Source organism: Rhipicephalus microplus, chromosome 7, assembly GCF_043290135.1.
Source record: "Rhipicephalus microplus isolate Deutch F79 chromosome 7, USDA_Rmic, whole genome shotgun sequence".
In the NCBI taxonomy this organism is placed as follows: Eukaryota; Metazoa; Arthropoda; class Arachnida; order Ixodida; family Ixodidae; genus Rhipicephalus; species Rhipicephalus microplus.
The window spans coordinates 37,496,312-37,514,488 of record NC_134706.1 but is presented as its reverse complement, the minus strand read 5'-3'; the positions used below and the strand labels follow the sequence as shown (position 1 = coordinate 37,514,488).

The 18,177-nt window shown below is 46.6% G+C and overlaps 1 protein-coding gene across 4 annotated transcripts in view; it reads right to left on the bottom strand.

Annotated features, from left to right (window-relative positions):
• The window catches only part of LOC119180407 (uncharacterized), a 131,970-nt gene that overhangs the window by 97,975 nt on the left and 15,818 nt on the right, over nucleotides 1-18,177 (bottom strand). For 3 of the 4 annotated variants that reach the window (XM_075869046.1, XM_075869042.1, XM_075869048.1), the window contains exon 3: nucleotides 4,365-4,626. The gene's annotated coding sequence lies outside the window, so the exon portion shown is untranslated. Of the gene's footprint in view, nucleotides 1-4,364; nucleotides 4,627-9,295; nucleotides 9,449-18,177 lie in introns of those variants that run through there. The other variant, XM_075869045.1, reaches the window with a different exon arrangement.

Genomic DNA, 18,177 nt, shown 5'->3' with positions numbered 1-18,177 from the left:
GATGACTTTGCTGACAGGGCTGTACAGCAGAAGACAAAGGAGGCTCGCCGGCAAGATGTGTCAACACACACAAACACCCAAAAAAAAAGACGTTGCTAACGTGTACCTGGCTGGTGCCTATTGAACAGGTTTGGCAATTGGCTGCTATGTCGTTGCACAATTTTAACTTTACATGCGATTATCTCAAAACGTGTTTTAATGTACTGATGTTCTTTTATCTCAGCAAGCACAGTATCTAGGATCGTAGATTTCCACCAGTGTTTAGAAAACATATTAGGCAATATGCTGAAGCAGAATTATTGTTGCGTGAAGAAGCACTCTTCTTCAACGCGACATAGATTAGCTATTACCGAGTGATAATTAGTTACCTGGAGCAAAACATTTACACAAAACGCATGTTAGAAATTTTCAGCGCTGAATTTGCATCAGTAATAAGAGGAATGGCTTATTATCACAATGATATTAAAATAATTACTGTAACTTTTATGGTTTACGAAGAAAAAAGCACCTAATCTTTGCCTAAAATGCATAGCGGGTATATGGCTTACCCTGCTCCTTTAAGTTACAAAAACGTGTTCAGTCACCAAGTACCAGCAAACTTGTTGTAAAGTAGGGCAATGTTTTTACAATGTGGTTAGCTACATATGGCACTTAATACATGACTAATTAGATGTGTTTAATTGATACTCCATAAATTAAGTATATAGTAATCAACATGATAACTATTATCATGCTGCATATGAAATAACCAATTAAGTCTAAGCTAAATAACACCATGACGATTGAAGATGAGCTGATGCAGCCATCACTGCGAAGACTGAGCAGATCAAACAGAGACTGAGATGACGTTCAGCAAAGCAAAAGCTGAAAGAATCTAGGTGATCACAAACTCTGCTCAAGGCTCCAGCCTTGAACCACTAGTGCTACGGACCCCCCCCCCCCCCCCCCTCACTTCTTTTTTTACTTACCAAGAAGCTGCTGCATAGTGCCCATCATATGAAAGGCTTGACTGTCACACTGGCACTATGACAGTCACTAGAACAGTCGCACAGGCGAACCTGACATACTGAAATTGAACACATCATCGAAAATGCATATTTTCTGTGTTTTGTGTCCGAGGAAAAGGTTTTTTGGAGTGTGCTCCCTCACGACAATTCCACGACTCGTTAAGGTTTTGAGTTTTTCCATAGAAACATTTAGAAAGTAATTCTGGATAAGTTGAACTGGGGTCTTCCAGAACCAACGAGTTTAAACCAGCGTTTGTGTATCAGTCGGTTTGACTGAGAGACTCCCACTGCAAAGATTGGGCGCTCACTGCACCTACTTTTGCCAAGGCGCAGTAATCACACCGCAACGCCAAAGTGTGGAATGATTTCCGCTAAAACCCCGCAACCGAAACAACAGGAAGATACGACAAAAAACAAATTGTATCACAAGTTTGTAAAATGTAGAAGTGCTGATGTGTTTAGAGACTTTAGAAAATTTAGAAATAAGGTGAATGCTGAACTGAAGCAGGCGAAAATTAAGTATTACACACAATTCTTTGATAAGATAAAGAATTACCCTAGAAAAGTTTGGAATGAAGTCGGAGAGCTCAAAGCTATGAAGACAAAGAGCAATGACATCAACATAACAACACCCACTGGAGTGTTGACAGGCCCGGAGGCAGCAGCTGCTTTAAATGAATATTTCGTTTCTAGCACGCAGTATCCTAATAAGGAAGAACATATAACCACACCTATCATGAACAGTACCCGTCTCTCTTACTCAATCTTACTTACGCCTGTTGCAGCTGCTGAAGTTACTCAACTACTCCTTAAATTGAAAAACAATATATCTGCTAGTCATGATGACGTTAAACCTGCGCCAATTAAATATATTGCGGATATTATCGCACCCGTTTTATGCATATCAGAAACAGTATGTTCGAAAGTGGTATGTTTCCCGATCTACTAAAAGTAGCACGAGTGTGCCCAATCTACAAAGGATGGGGTAAACAGCTTATGACAAACTATTGGCCCATTTCTGTTTTACCTGTCTAATCAAAAGCCTTTGAGAGTGCATTGAATGTTAGACCACATAAATTTTTTTCTAAATACAATGTAATCAGTGACATGCAGTACGGTTTTCAGAAAAGAAATCTTGAGGAGGAGCTCTTAACATTAAACATGAAATTATATCAAATATTGAAAATCGAATGTGTACATTGGGTCTGTTTGCTAACTTCCAAGTTTGTTTATTGTGTACCCTTACAACACATAATATATCTCATTTCACGTGACGCCAGACACATGACAAAACCGCACACGTGTGGCACAACACACTATCAAGGAAACGTAGTTGTTATCTGATTACCAAATATCAATTTTATACTAATGCTTCGCAGCACTTGCTCCAAAAAATTGAGTTCTTTTTGAGAGAATGCCTCAAACGGCTCACTCGCACACAACTCTCCCAGCCCTACAAAAAAAAAAAAGCAGCTTTTCCGTATTTTCCAGAGCGTTTCAGCACGCTGCGCGACGCCGGAAACGCTGTACAGTGTGTCGCAGTGTACTACAGCGCACTGCGAGGCACTGGGACACATTGTGCGTTTCACGCTTTTGCATTTTTTAAAAGATGCATCAAAGTATCGTAAGCCTCATCAGCATTTTTGCAGTTATACAAGGCACTGAAGTTTAACCTTTCAATATGGTGTCTAAATTGCTCCAAAGTTTCTGAATTGATTTGCTGTACTTTATAGGGTTCCAAAGGACTTTGTTTTAGGTGTCTAGAAAGCTCATTCTTTTTATATATCATATATACAGGGAAGTGATCGCTCACATCCGATATAACGGAACCTGCTGACAAGCAGTCGTTTTTATTTTTCGTGATAAATATGTCTAGAAGACTTTCAGAGTGAATACTGACACGAGTTGGTTCGTTTAATGTGACTGTGCATGCATAAGAATCAAGCAACAGCTTGAATGAACGTGACGTTGCATTACTTTGTAAAAGGTTTATGTTACAGTCACCACCTATTACGATGCACAGCTTATTTATGCCTACAAAAGTTAGTAGCCTTTCAAGGAAGACGTAGAACTTTTCAACACACCCATAACGTGGGCGATAAAGAACAACATAAACATGGTTATCTTGGATTAGTGCTAAAGGTTCATAATCCGGTGTGATTGTTGTAAATTCAGTGAGTAAGCTACAAGAAAGCTTTTCCGAGATTAACTGCAGTACTTCTCCCCCTCGGCGGGAAGATCTATTCAAGTAAAAGCTATTATAGCCTGGTAATCTAAACACTTTCTCGTCGCATGTGTACAAGGTTTCCGTAACCATAATAATGTCAAACCTAAAGAAAAATTCATCTAGGAAGGTGGTGAGCTCATCGTACTCATTTTGAGCCGATCGTGCATTGCAGTGTAAAAATGCCAGGTGAGCACCATCATTGTGATGTGCTATATCTTTTGGTGACGCCATGTTAAAGAAAAAAAGTAAAGCAGAAAACTAAAAATCTGTGACGAGGTAGTCACTACTTTAGGAAGTGAGACCACCTTCGCGCATCTTATTCAGGTCTACTTCACTGGTTATCTAGATAGCACGAGATGTGTGTTTTTCGAGCGAATATTTTGCCACCCCTGGTCCATGCAAATCGCCAGTTCAGTTCGCATTTTCTTGCAATCGTCAGCCCAAGTAGCTTCTTTAGTTGTGGGCACAAATGCTCGTTAATGTACACCGGTTGCTTTGTAGCAAAGCCAAGGTCTTCCGTGTTTATCCGAGTTCGTTTTGCCTTAGCCATTAGGGCATCACATTTTACTCGGCGGTTGAAGGATACGACAATATTTGAGTTTACAGAGCTGTCTTGGTTGCCGGAAGCATTCGAACGAGCATTTGCACTTCGGGCTGGAACACGATGGCAAGCCTCAATGTCATGTTCAGTAATAGTTTCGCCTAGTACATCCCCTATTTTAGTAAGCACTTGTGCAAGGTTTTCATTGACTGCTTGCGGGATGCCTCTAATCTCCAAGTTTTTGTTCCGCGAATATTGATCTTGTGCGGAGATGCGCGTTGCGTTTTCTTGCGTCGTCTTTCTGAGGCACTCAAGCTCTTGCAAAATGGTTTCTTGAGTTGCCTTAAATGCTATGTTTTCTTTCTCGATGTCTGAGCATTCTTTCTTAATGGACTCATATTCCTTGCTTATGAAGTCTAAGCTGCTCTTTAGGTCCCTTATTTCTTTCCGAAATTCTCGCTTCAAACTCTTTATATCGCTTCCCATTTTGGGGCACACTTTAAAAAGATGAGTTCACACAATTTAGAACTACACTATTGGCAGCAGAGGCAACAGAAAGAAGAGGTTAAAAGGTTAGAAATACTCAAACCTGTGAGACACAAGCAGACGATAAGCTTGTGCGCTGTCTGCCGCCTCCGCTGCCGAAATGCCGTGAAGCTGGCCTTGCGCTTCAGTATAGCTGTGCAGCAATGTCCACACAGGCGCAGGAGGGGTACAGCAAAGTCACGTAGGCGTTGAGTAATCTTCGCTTTGACGTGGCGAGTTGACAACGCTACCAGCTTAGCTTGGCCCGAGATCCACAGTCCCTTGACCTATGCCGTGCTCGACCAACGCAGCTGTCCTGGTATCGCCTGTGAGACACAAGTAGACGATAAGCTTGTGTCTGCCGCCTCCGCTGCCAAAATGCAGAAAAGTATTTGACTCCGTTTGCCATAACTTATTAATTGATAAACTTAAAAAGTATGGTATACAGGGTAACGCACTCAAACTATTGCGTAATTACCTGAGAAAGCGATATCAGTACGTCAGCTTAAATAATGATGTTTCCTCTTACGCGGAAATCACTACGGGTGTCCCACATGGTTCAATACTTGGACCTCTGATGTTCATCATGTATATCAATGACTTGTATGATATCCACCAGTCGCCACAATTAGTTATGTACGCAGACGATACTAACATTTTCTTTAAAGCAGCCACTATACCAGATCTCGAGTCAAAGGCGAACTACAATATAAAGCAACTCTCTTCATGGTCATGACAGAACAAATTACAAATGAAGGCTTCCAAAACAAAATATATGATATTTTCCCCGACTAATAAACTACAAAACTGTAACGCAACTATTGTTTTTGATGATAGAATAATCGAGAAGGTTAAATGTCAAAAATTTCTAGGGGTGTGCTTTCAGGAAGATCTGGCCTGAACACACATGTAGACAAAATTGTAACAGAATTAAGTAAAACTCTTGACTGCTTATACAGATTGAGTACTCTGGTTCCTTCTTGGCTGAAAATTTCGTTTTATTACGCACTTTTTACTCCGGACTAACTTCCTGCATATTATTCTGGGGCACGACCACACAAAAAAATATACAAGAAGCTGATTGTGCTGCAAAAAAGAGTCCTAGGCACATTTGAGGGTTATCGTGGACCTTTACAGAACTTTAGAACACAGCCTGTTTTCATCAAGTACTCTATGTTAAAGGCAAATCAGGTGTACTATTACAAGTTAATGAGACATAGCAAACAAAAAAGGACACACTATATTACGGATGCACCCACCAACCCGCATTACAGCTTTCGGCAACACTATCTGAAAACACCAAAAATAAGAACAAATTATGGCAAACAGTTACCAAGCACCTTCACTAATCAATACATGAATTTCAAGAGGAAGTTATGGAAGCGTCAAGTGAATCATTTAAAACATTGCTCATTTCACAAAATATTGAGTTGGTCTGACAAAGCTGCTGTATGTATTTTTAATTTCAGTGTCTTAATTGCAAATTTTAGTTGTTGACTTGGGAAAAATGACCTAACAGTGTATTAAGTAACATTTTTTTGTTGCTTCTTTGCAGACATGACATGTGTATTCTCGCTTCTCCACTTTTTTGTGCACATGTTCTTGTAAGTTTCGTGACTATTCAGTGGAACATGTCCGTACATTTTACTTTGTATAGACTTGCGCTATGTACGGCCTGCGTGCCGAACTGTCGTAGGAGCAGAAGTCTTAGTCAAGCCACATGGCCTTTAGCTTCTGCTTACTTTTCATTAGAAAATGAAGAAATAAAGTCAATTCATTTCAGCAATTAGCTCAGTTGCGCAGAGAATGCACACGCGCACAAAGTACTAAAAGTTTTTTCATCACAGCCAACGTGCCTCAGATTCAATTTCAGCGGGCTCACGACGTTCTACTCACAGTTGTACAATAGTGCTGAGTGTGCGCCCTGTCGTCCTAATAATAATAATAATAATAATAATAATAATAATAATAATAATAATAATAATAATAATAATAATAAGCATCTGTCATGCGCAGAAGGCGCAGCACAGTTCCAGCAAAAGCTAGAAGAGCAGCCTTTCAGAGCCTCTTCTTAACACCGATTGGGTAACTGGTGCAAGTGCCCTTTCTTAATACCCACTACGGCATTAACAACAAAAAATTGTGGGTAGTAGTAAAAGCGTGGTATCCACTGAACACTTCCAAGGAATTTTGCGCCAATTCTTTATACAGTGGCCGACAACGATTAGGAATTATGCCTGAAGTGGGTATGCGCCACAGTTAATAGGTGAACAAGAACAAGCTTCTGTAAAGGGTTCGAGCATTTCACGGCTCACTCTTTACGCTATTCGCATTGTGCGACGACTGCTCGTTCTTTCGCTGTTTTTAAACGCTTCATAAGTCGTGCTAACGCAATTCCTTTCCTGACATCAAGCCGGCCTAAGGCAAGTTTGCCGACGTGCCTCAAGCACGGGCGTGGTTCAGTGATAGAATACTGGGCTGGCACCTAGCAGACCTGGCTTCAAGCCCCACTTCGTCAATGATACTAGGTCTTTTTTTTCTTCCTAATTTAGCGAGATGTGACAAACAGTGGCGGCGGACAACTACGGCACTGTGTGTGACACGAGTTGTGATCCCATAACAGCTTTCGCTGTAATATAAGCTTTTTTTTTAGGTACAGGGGGGGGGGGGGGGCACCTCCTTGATCAGAACATATTGGGGGGGGGGAGGAAGAGCAGGTGTATTAGAGTGTCATTTTGTTGTGATCTGTATGCCATGATGATGATGATGGCAAAAACAAATATTTACGTGTGGGGAGGGGGGGGGTATGGTGTACTGCCCTATGGCTACGCCACAGCTAACATTTCGCCTTCATTGAAACGTGACCGCTGCGTGCGGTATCGAACCCGCGACCCTCGGTGTCAGCCATCGTGCGAGGTCAACCTGCTATTGTATGAGCTCGGAGCAAACCCGTGCTTACGAGAAGGTTGGGCCATCCTTGGTCCGTTTCAAAGAACAGGAACGCTGTTGAAGTTTGGACGGGACAAGTTCAGGTTTAGCTTGAGGGAGCAAGTGCCCCTTTAGCACGTCCATGGAAGACCCAACAGAGTTTGCAACGGATTCTAGAAACGGTGATCTTCAAGCTTTTGCTGTGGCTGTGTCGCGGTTTCCGAGCAGGCCTGGTGCTTTATTGTGCCTGCAACCTATAGTCGGCAGGTAACGATGTACTACACACCGTGCATCTAGACGTCTACATATCCATCGTCGCTTTCTCAGAACACTGCGTTGAAATGTAAATGTCTCTCGCTTCGTGAAGTAAAATACCATTAGCACAGACTTTCTTTCTTTGCGCAAACATGAAAAAAAACAACGAAAAACTGAGAAGACAGCGCACAGGGCGAGCGCTAAACATGAACAAAATTTATTTCAGATAATACCACAAAAATAAGACCCCAAATGAAGACCAAATCAAGCTATACTCGCTACGAATAAATATACCACAGTGTCAGTCCATGCTCTTCTACTCAAGATCTTTATCTGGCGAAGCTGCTGTGCTCGTGTGCGGGTCGCGCAATGGGCTGATAAACGCACATTGTTACATTACTTTGAAGTTGTCCAGGAAAGACGAAAGAAATGCATATGTACTGGTCCATTGCATGCCCAGCCTGCACATGCACACTCGCAGCTTCGCGAAATTAGCATCCTGGGTAGAACAGCTGATACTTTGGGAAGAGAGTTACTGGAAACCTATCATATCATGAGCGAAGGCGCGGACTGTATAAACGAAACTTTGGTATATTTATTCAATATATATAGTGAGAATAGCCTAGCTGTTTGACTGCATGCTTGATTGGCAACACAACGGAGAACGCATGCGCTTAGGGGGTCTTCCTTCCGTGGTATTTTTCCGAAACAAAAGTCAGGCTATGTTTAGCGCTCGCCCTGTGAACTGCGTTCTTCTTTTCTCAGTAAGTTCCTTCCTTTTTTTGTTTGTTTCACGTTTGCGCTAAAGAGTGTCGCGTTTGATACAAGAACAACTCGCCCAACAGGAAGTCTGCTTGAAACCCGATTAGCCGCAGCAGAACATTTCTAAAGCACCGAAATCCCACGTCAGACCCGACAAAAGCGATCAAGCACGTTTGCCGCCTGGGTGCCGCTAATTGGACCAACTCGAAACAATGAGAACCAAAGTTATTTCTCCGTCGTCAAGATAAGCGGGCACAAACAACGCAACCCCGCTCTTAGCAACGTGCGACGCTGAGTGCTGAAGAACGTCTCCACAAAACTCGAAAACGGAGGAGCGCATCCTGCGGCGCCTACAGACAAATGCGCTGCTCTGTCCAGCCATACTAAAATATTACGACCCAAAAACAAGTGGGCAGTGCCAGTACTGTGGGGAAGTGGCCAACACTTACCATATGGTCTGGGCCTGCCAAATGAACCCAAAATTAACCCCCTTTCCCAACCCCACCAAAGAGGACTGGGAGACGACCCTACTCAATAGCTCCACACTAGAGGAACAGTGAACTCTAGTCCAGCGGGCTCGGGTGGCGGCCTCGACTAATGACGTCCCGGACTAGGGATGTCAACCAGCCCGGTGGGGATAAGGGCTATCTGGGACAGCCAGCATCAATAAAGGCTTCTTCCTCCTCCTCCTCCACAAAAAAAAAAAACCTTGGCTGAAATGTGACGGGACACTAGCGTGACTCGCAGCCAACGACGCCGCTGGTCGACGCCATCTTGGTTATTTTTGGCGCGAACAAAGAAAATGCATTCGGGGGAACACGCTGTCGAAGCCTCATGAACGTGTATCAAATAAAGCTTTCGGCGCGCGACGAACGCGTTTGGCGTACTTTATGTCATTCACGTGCAGAAAGTATAAGAACCTGCCGACCGAACAAGGTGCCTTGCACACGTACGATAGTTCTAAGGAGTGCCGCGCAGCAAATCGGCACACGTTTTGTGATCCTATTGAGCCGCTTTGTGATCCTATTGTAAAGAATCGTTTCGACTCACCGCAAACAAAACGACCAGCCTCCTCCGAGAGAGCGATGTCACCGCGCCTTTCCCTTGCAACCGCTTTCGCGTACGAAACAAACACTCCGCCCCCACAGAAGCGCAGGCTTTATCTCTGCGACTGGAACCTTCGCGAACTCCCGCCCAACTGACGCAACGTCTGCGCAACGCCTGCGGAAAAGGAGTCGTCGCCCCGGACGGTGACTGCAGCGCCGCGGCGAGTCACCGCGCGAGATAACACCGCTAAAGCGTGGCCTCTGCGATCGGCCGCCGGCAGCCAATCGCGGAGGCCACGGCTAGAGATGAGAGTAAACGAGTGGTGGTGGTAGTGGGTCGGTGAAGGAAGGAAAAAGACGCTTATTTCTGCAGCTATTAAGGGAGCATGGCGCAGTAAACGAGTGACGGGTGCTGCGACCACCAATGTACGCTCCCGCTTCATTTAAAGCAGAGGCGGTACTCGAAAGAAAAAAGTGTATTTAATCTGTTTCCAACGGCAACGAAACTTTTGCTCCGTTCATAGGTTCGTATAGTGAATTCAAATATGTAATGAGTTTCATAGTAGGTTGCACAGTTTTTATTTTATAACACGTGTAATATATGCGTAAAATTATCTTTTTTTCGACACACTTTTTCTGCCGCTATTCTTTTTCGGTCGTGAACCATTAACAGCGGACAATTATCTGCATTAACTGTGGAATGCAAATAAATAACAAGAACGTGTGTATAAAACATTTTAGTTAACAAAAAACTGTAGTGTAAGAATTCTGACAGTGACATTCATGAGACTCTGCAGACTGCCGCTGACAAGGCGATGGTTTGTGCGGGTAACATGAATCTGGCCTATTCAGCCACAAAATCAGAACTGCTCCCCCTCCTTGCCCATCCGGGCTCTGAAAGCACATCTCCGATATACAAATAACACTGAACAATACACACGCATCCAAAGTTGACAGGCTCAGGGTGCTTGGACCACGAAATCGACTAAACACGCACACTATTGAAGTGCTTCATACAACTGTGGACCGCACTTTATGCCTTATAGGCAGGATATCTAATATAAGCTTGTATGGCGGGCTACGAGAGGCTGAGCTCCTCCAAGCCTTTGTCCTCAATTGAGTGACTTTTTCTCTCCCTTCTCTGTCCCTTCTGAAGAGGGAAAAAAATGACGTAGACACCTTCTTACACAAAACCTACAAATTCGCTCTCGGAGTCCCCACTCGAACGTCCACTGCCCGGCTCATGGAGACAGGCATATTCAACACATTAACCGAACTCATTGAGGCACACTTAACCCCACAATATGCCGTCTCTCCAACACACAGACTTGAAGATGCGTTCTCGACACACTCAGTATCGGGCCGACTCCAACCGCTAGCACCAAACACACTATACCGCATAAAATGCACAAGAATGTATACACATTCCTCTGCTCCCTAAAAACATGCACCCTGTACACAACGAGAAAATGTCGACGACAGCGTGCAAAAACTCTCGGGAAACGATTTTCTATTTATAATGAGGTGCTCTAAGTAGATGCCGCCCAATACAGTACCCGTCTTTTTTTTTCTTTTTCTCCTTCTCAGTTGTCACTATGTCGGATAGCCAGTGCTGCTCCCATTCCTGCTTACTCTTCTCAGGAAGCGGAGAAAGTAGCCATTGCTCGCGCCCATGCAGTTCCCAATCATTCGCTTATCATTAGCGACTCCAAATAGGCCATCTACAACTTTGGAGCGGGTAGGGTGTCCAAAACAGCCATCTTCCTCCTCCTGGCCCCTCCTCCGCAACTACTGACGCCGCTACGGCGCACGCAGGCCTCACCAGTTACGAGGCGGCTCACGTCAGCGCCCAAATATTTACGGTCCGGGCCCAGGAAGAGGAGAGCTCCGTTTCGACAACGACACCGTTTGCTGCGCGGGGTCGCCTTCTAAGATTTCACGACATCTGTAATCACTGCCGCCTAGGCAATAGCGAGCACTAATCTCTATCGGTGCTCCCACTTCTTGTTATTTTAACTGAATGTCTCGAGTCTCCGCAATGCGGAAATCCCCAGTTCCTACGAACGAAGGTGGATTTGCGAGATATGATGTTACGGGAGAATAACTTTACTTTCTAAAACGAGGAATAAACTCGGTGGTGGACAAGATGGCGCCCAGTTGGCTCACAGATCTGACAACATCGTCCTCCTCTTTGTCTTCTTCGTCGTTCTCATCCTACCGTTACATGATTTCCCCGGCGGCTGGAGCACCGACCCGGTGCTAATCAGGAGGCACTGGAGTAATACGGTTTGAGTCGCGTAACATGCACTACGTCAGTGTGAGGGTGAAGGATGGCGGGGTCCGTAGGGGTGATTTCGTATGTGACGTCAGTTACTTGGCGTAAGATACGGTAGGGACCTGAATAGCGTGGGAGTAACTTCTCCGAAAGTCCAACGCGGCGCGAGGGGAACCATAACAGAACGAGATCTCCGGGTGTGAAGTGGACGTCACGATGGCGGGCGTCGTATACGCTCTTCTGATTGTCCTGGGAGTCCAGTAAGCGTCGTCGAGCAACTTGGCGTGCCGCTTGGGCCTTCATTATTGCATCACGAGCGTACTGAGACTTGTCATTTAGTCCGGCCGGCAGGAGGGTGTCGAAAGGTAGCGCAGGGTCACGGCCGAACAACAGAAAAAAAGGAGAGAACCCAGCGGTGTCGTGTCTGGAAGAATTGTACGCGAATGTTACAAACGGTAACGTAGTGTCCCAGTCGCGGTGATCGGCGGAGACATACATGGAGAGCATGTCGGTGAGAGTGCGATTGAGGCGCTCCGTTAGACCATTTGTTTGTGGATGGTAAGCAGTCGAGAGCTTGTGTTTAGTGGCGCAGGAGCGGAGGAGGTCATCAACCACTTTGGAAAGGAAGTAGCTGCCTCGGTCGGTAAGGAGTTGTCGAGGGGCGCCATGATGTAAGATGACGTCCTCCAAAAGGAAATCGGCCACGTCAGTTGCACAGCTGGTTGGAAGGGCCCGTGTGATCGCGTATCGGGTAGCATAATCGGTTGCTACTGCAATCCACCGATTACCCGCAGCTGACGTAGGAAAAGGGCCAAGCAGGTCCACGCCAACACGGTAGAATGGGTCTTGTGGGATGTGCAGTGGCTGAAGACGTCCGGCCGGAGGGGCATTTGGTTTTTTCCGTCGTTGACAAGGGTCGCAGGCTGCAATATAACGGCAGACGTCGCGGTACATGCCAGGCCAGAAGAAGCGCCGGCGAACTCTGTCGTAGGTCCGTGACACGCCGAGGTGACCCGCTGTAGGTGCATCATGAAGCTGGGCGAGAACAGTGTGACGCAATTGAATGGGAACGACGAGTAGTCTTTCGGGGCCGTCAGGACGCATATTGCAACGGTACAATACACCATCATGTATTTCAAACATTCGAAGGGAAGGGTCGGGCCTCACCGATGTGAGCCTTCGGATAATACCGTCCAAGAAAGTATCTCGTCGCTGCTCGATTCCAATGTCATGAAACGCGGATAGAGAGAAAACGTCGATAGGAAGGGTGGTTTTAGAGGAGTCGCCGTCTGGAGGGTCGACAGGATACCGGGACAAGCAGTCCGCATCTTGATGCAGGCGGCCGGTTTTATACAGGACTGAGTAATCAAATTCTTGAAGGCGCAGCGCCCAACGGCCAAGACGGCCTGAAGGGTCTTTAAGGGACGAAAGCCAGCACAAGGCGTGGTGATCTGTGACTACTGTGAATGGCCGGCCGTACAAATAGGGACGAAATTTACCGACTGCCCAAACAAGTGCCAAACATTCCCGTTCGGTTATTGAATATTTTCTTTCAGCAGGCGAAAGAAGGCGGCTGGCATAAGCAACAACACGGTCTCGTCCTTGTTGTTTCTGGGCGAGGACTGCACCGATGCCATAGCCACTTGCGTCTGTACGAACTTCTGTTGGAGATGAAATATCAAAGTGGGCGAGGATAGGCGGAGACGTAAGCAGACACACTAGATTTTGAAACGCATCTGCTTGCTCAGGGCCCCAGATGAAGCCAGCGTCTTTTTTGAGAAGTTGAGTGAGAGGGCGTGCTACGTCGGCGAAGTTTTTAACAAAGCGGCGGAAGTAAGAACAGAGGCCAACGAAACTGCGAACGTCTTTGGTACAGGTTGGTACAGGGAAATCTCTTACTGCGCGTATTTTATCTTGATCAGGGCAAACCCCCACGGAATCAACGAGGTGTCCGAGGACAGAAATTTCACGACGGCCGAAGTGGCACTTTGCCGAATTGAGTTGCAGGCCCGCCTTACGAAAGACAGATAAGATTTTCGATAGCCTTTCAAGGTGCGTCGCAAAAGAAGGCGAAAAAACGATAACGTCGTCCAGGTAGCACAGGCAGATGGACCACTTGAAGCCGTGCAACAGAGCGTCCATCATACGTTCGAATGTGGCGGGCGCATTACATAAACCGAATGGCATCACTTTAAACTCGTAAAGGCCGTCGGGAGTGATAAACGCCGTCTTCTCACGGTCCATGTCATCAACGGCAATCTGCCAGTACCCAGAGCGGAGGTCAATGGAGGAAAAATATTTTGCGCCGTGAAGGCAATCCAGGGCATCGTCTATGCGTGGTAAAGGGTAGACGTCCTTCTTCGTTATTTTGTTTAAATGGCGATAATCAACGCAAAATCTCCAGCTGTTGTCCTTCTTCTTTACAAGTACAACAGGGGACGCCCAGGGACTGCATGAAGGCTCGATGATATTCCGAGAAAGCATTTTGTCGACCTCCTGTTGGATGATGCGCCGCTCTGCATGGGAAACACGGTAGGGTCTCCGATGGATGGGACTCGTATCGCCTGTATCAATCCGGTGCTTAACAACGGACGTCTGGCCGAGTGGGCGGTCGCCAAGGTCGAAGATGTCCCAAAAAGATGCAAGCAGGGAACGCAGGTCGTTAGCTTGTTCTTTCGGCAAGTCGGGGGCAATCATCTTGGTTAACACACTTTGGTCTGATGGAGGAGTAGACGAAATTTTTTCGGCACTCGGGATGCTGTCATAACTTAGAGTGCAAATGTGGCACTCTGCCGCCGGCACGATCTCGGCTAGAGATATACCACGAGGGAGGACTTGTGTACATAGTGAAAAATTCACTAAGGGTAGGCAGGATGCATTGGCCGTAATAGTGATGACGGTGTGAGGAAACGCAACGTTGTGCGAAAGCAGGACGTCAACATTGGGGGACACAATATAAACACCGTCTGGGACAGGTGGAACAGGGGAGACGCCTATGTAAGCTACTGTTCGTTGAGGGAGACGCAGGTGTTCTGTAGAACAAAGCCGACTTGGAGGGCAACTTGGAGGATCAACAACATTAGGTAGAGCGAGTTGCACTATACCGGCAGAGCAGTCTATCAAGGCCGAATGTTCAGACAAAAAGTCTTGGCCCAAAATTATGTCATTAGGGCAGTGTTCTAAAACATAAAACAGAACTGATGTGTGGTGTCCGGCGACGCTGACGCGAGCTGAGCACACACCAATTACGGCGACTTTTCCACCATCGGCCGTTCGGACCACAGGAGTTGGGCCAGGAGTAAGGACTTTCTTCAGCCGTGCTCTAAGGTCAGCGTTCATGATAGACACGTGTGCGCCAGTGTCAATGAGGGCTGTAGTAGGTACACCGTCGACGTCAACATTGATAAGGTTCTGATGTGCGGGCAAGGTCAGTAGAGGATTTTGGGATCGGGTCGGTATTGCAGCATCACCTCCAAGAGCTGCTCCCGTCAGTTTTCCGGAGGTGAACGCCGGAACGAGCTTGGGGACGGCGATCGGCGAGATGGGGGCGAGCGGGAGAAACGGCGTTGTGGCGAAGGGGAGCGGCTGGATCGGGGGCGCGAGGAATTCTCAGGCGTTAGCGGCTCTGTTTTCGGTGATGAGCGTGAATTCCAGACAGGTGGGCGATGGGGCGGAGGGTGAGGCCACGGAGCAGAGCTGGACCAAGCACGGCAGTGACGCGAAATGTGGCCTATACGACCGCAATTGAAGCATATCGGCCGGTCGTCTGGGGTGCGCCATACCGCCGGGTCGCGATAATGTGGGCTGGCAGAAAAACGTCGGTTGGGCGGAACAGTCACGGGTGGATTTGGTGTGGCGTAGTCTGGACGATGAATGGAGCAGACGTTTAAGCCGGCGTTGGCCAGTTCTTGCCTCACGACGGTCTGTATGAGAGAGACGGTGGCGTGATAGCTTTCGGAGTTGGGGGAGGCTGACACGAGTGGAGCTGCGGCTTCTATTTCCCGACGGACAATACGGACAACGTCACCGGGACTTTCCGTAGAAGGCAGGCGAGGGTCTTCGCATGTGGATGTTGCAGCCGTGTTTGGAAGCCGGGCAAACTGGTGGAGAACACGGCGGCTCTTCGCTTCTTCAAAGCGCCGGCATTCAGAAATAATGTCGTGGACCGTAGATGAATTCTTGAACACAAGAAGGTGAAAGGCGTCATCTGCTATGCCCTTAATAATATGGCCAACCTTATCGGCTTCGGACATCTGCGAGTCTACCTTGCGGCACAAAGCGAGCACGTCCTGAATGTACGTGAGGTATGATTCGGTGCACGTCTGAACTCGACGTGCGAGCTCGTTTTGGGCGGCGCGTTGACTTCCCACAGGCCTGCCAAATAGCTCCCGGAGCTTTTGCTTGCATAACTCCCAGCTAGTCAGTTCTTCCTCGTGCGTCTCGTACCAGACCTTTGCGGTACCTCTGAGATAAAAAATCACGTTGGCCAGCATGAGCGTTGGATCCCATCGCATACGTACACCCACTCGTTCGTATGACTTCAGCCAGGCTTCTACGTCAATGCCATCAGTGCCAGAAAAGGTACCTGGATCTCTCGGGGGCTCCAAGATGAGGGTTGACGGTCCAGTTGGAGAAAGCACGGACGTAGTTGGAGAAGGCACGGTAGTCGGGGAAGGGTCGGCATTGTTGACTGCAGTCGCCATGGGGGAGACCACTAGGCGCCCGCTACGAAGCTCCGTTTTGCGTGAAGTGAGTACCCCGCACCTCCCACCAATGATGTTACGGGAGAATAACTTTACTTTCTAAAACGAGGAATAAACTCGGTGGTGGACAAGATGGCGCCCAGTTGGCTCACAGATCTGACAACATCGTCCTCCTCTTTGTCTTCTTCGTCGTTCTCATCCTACCGTTACAATATAGCGCCGCAAACATAAAGTCTACCCGGTGGGTAGTTAACGTTACGTAAGGGTTCACGGCCTGTAAACACCCGCATATGCGCAGATTCTATACGGTAACACGGTAACATAAGGAACAGTTTTTGGTTGGAAAAGAATCTTACAGGAAAGGAACCTTTTTTTTTCTTGCAAAGTGTCCACTAGGCGCATATCCGCGTGTTTCACTGCGAATGTCGCGCAAGACGATAGTCTTCTGGCGGCCGTACTACACGAGTCCTGGTCTCATCCGCGGCCACTCGTGACGCTGTTCTCGTACTATCAATGCTATTGAGGTTTTGTTTGAACAAATTTCGTTTTACTGCATTATCACTGCTGGCATGCCGCGTGTACACATCCCAGACAACATAACAAGTCCTAAGGATGCCCCAAACAAGTACCCAAGTCCCACATCCGCTAAAGGAAGTCGTATGGATGTCCTGTAGACTTCAGCGAGCGGATGTCCATTAGTTATCCCGGAAGATGACGTGAATAGGTGGATGCATGCGTGAGATCTGCATGCATCCACCCATCCATGTCCTCTCATGGGATGTTTAATGGACATGGTATATATCATCCCACGCCGTTTCAATTAACCTACTTACTGATATTCTCACATATATATGCACGTTGCTTCATGAATTACTGTGCATTTTCAGCGAGGATTTGTAACGCACCTGTACATATATATAGTACTTGCACAATCCTCCATAAATATACACATAATATATAAGCAGGTGAAAACACATAATGGAGCAGTGTTTTCAAGATTTGGAAAATAACAAGCAAAGGGGAATGCAACAGAACCACTCAATGTGTTATAAGCCTACAGTTATGTGGAAAAGCAGGAGTGCATGGCATCGCTGGAAGAGCACATGAGGGGTATTAAAACATGTAAAGAAATGCAAGACTTTCAAAAAGGCAGTTCTTTCTACTAACTAGCATGCGTCCTTCAAATGCTGCATGTACTGGTAATTTTTGGATACAGTGGAATGTGCAACATCCAAATATAATCCCATTATGATCCCAAGATTTCCTAAGTGCAGGATGTCTTAAGGATCTCGTTTTTTGTCTCAATTTGGAGCCTTCATGGAGGTTTCCGGGAAATATCTGGGACATCCTTAGACGTTCCCACACATCCTAAGCAGCACATCCTAGGGGAATCCAAACGATGGATCTGTGTTGTTTGGGATGTCAGCAATGTTTAGGTCACGTTAAGTATTTTGAAGCATGATAGTTTGGAAAGAACCATTTGTGAGACATGAATGCATGGAAGCGTGAATGAATGGCGCTGCGCAGGCACGTAGCCAGAAATTTTTTTCGAGGGGGGGCACCACTTTGAATTTTTTGCTTTCTGTGCCATAGCGAAAAATATTTATGGGAGGAGGGGTACGTGCCCGGTGTGCCACCCCTTGACTACGCCCCTAGGGCTGCCCATTTACTACTGGTGCGCGAATTAGTCACCTGTCGAAGTAGACATCCACCATACCGTCAGCAGAGCTCCTTCACACGCATAGCGTCGCATTTTCGGCACAGCGTTAGAAACGCTTGGGTTTTTAGAATGAAGTATCTATGCATTTTCTAGTAAAGGGCCACACCACCTGACACGTATCGATGTTGCGCCTGATATGCGTAGTTACTTTTTTTTTGATCGACAATGCTCACGGGTTTAAACGCAGC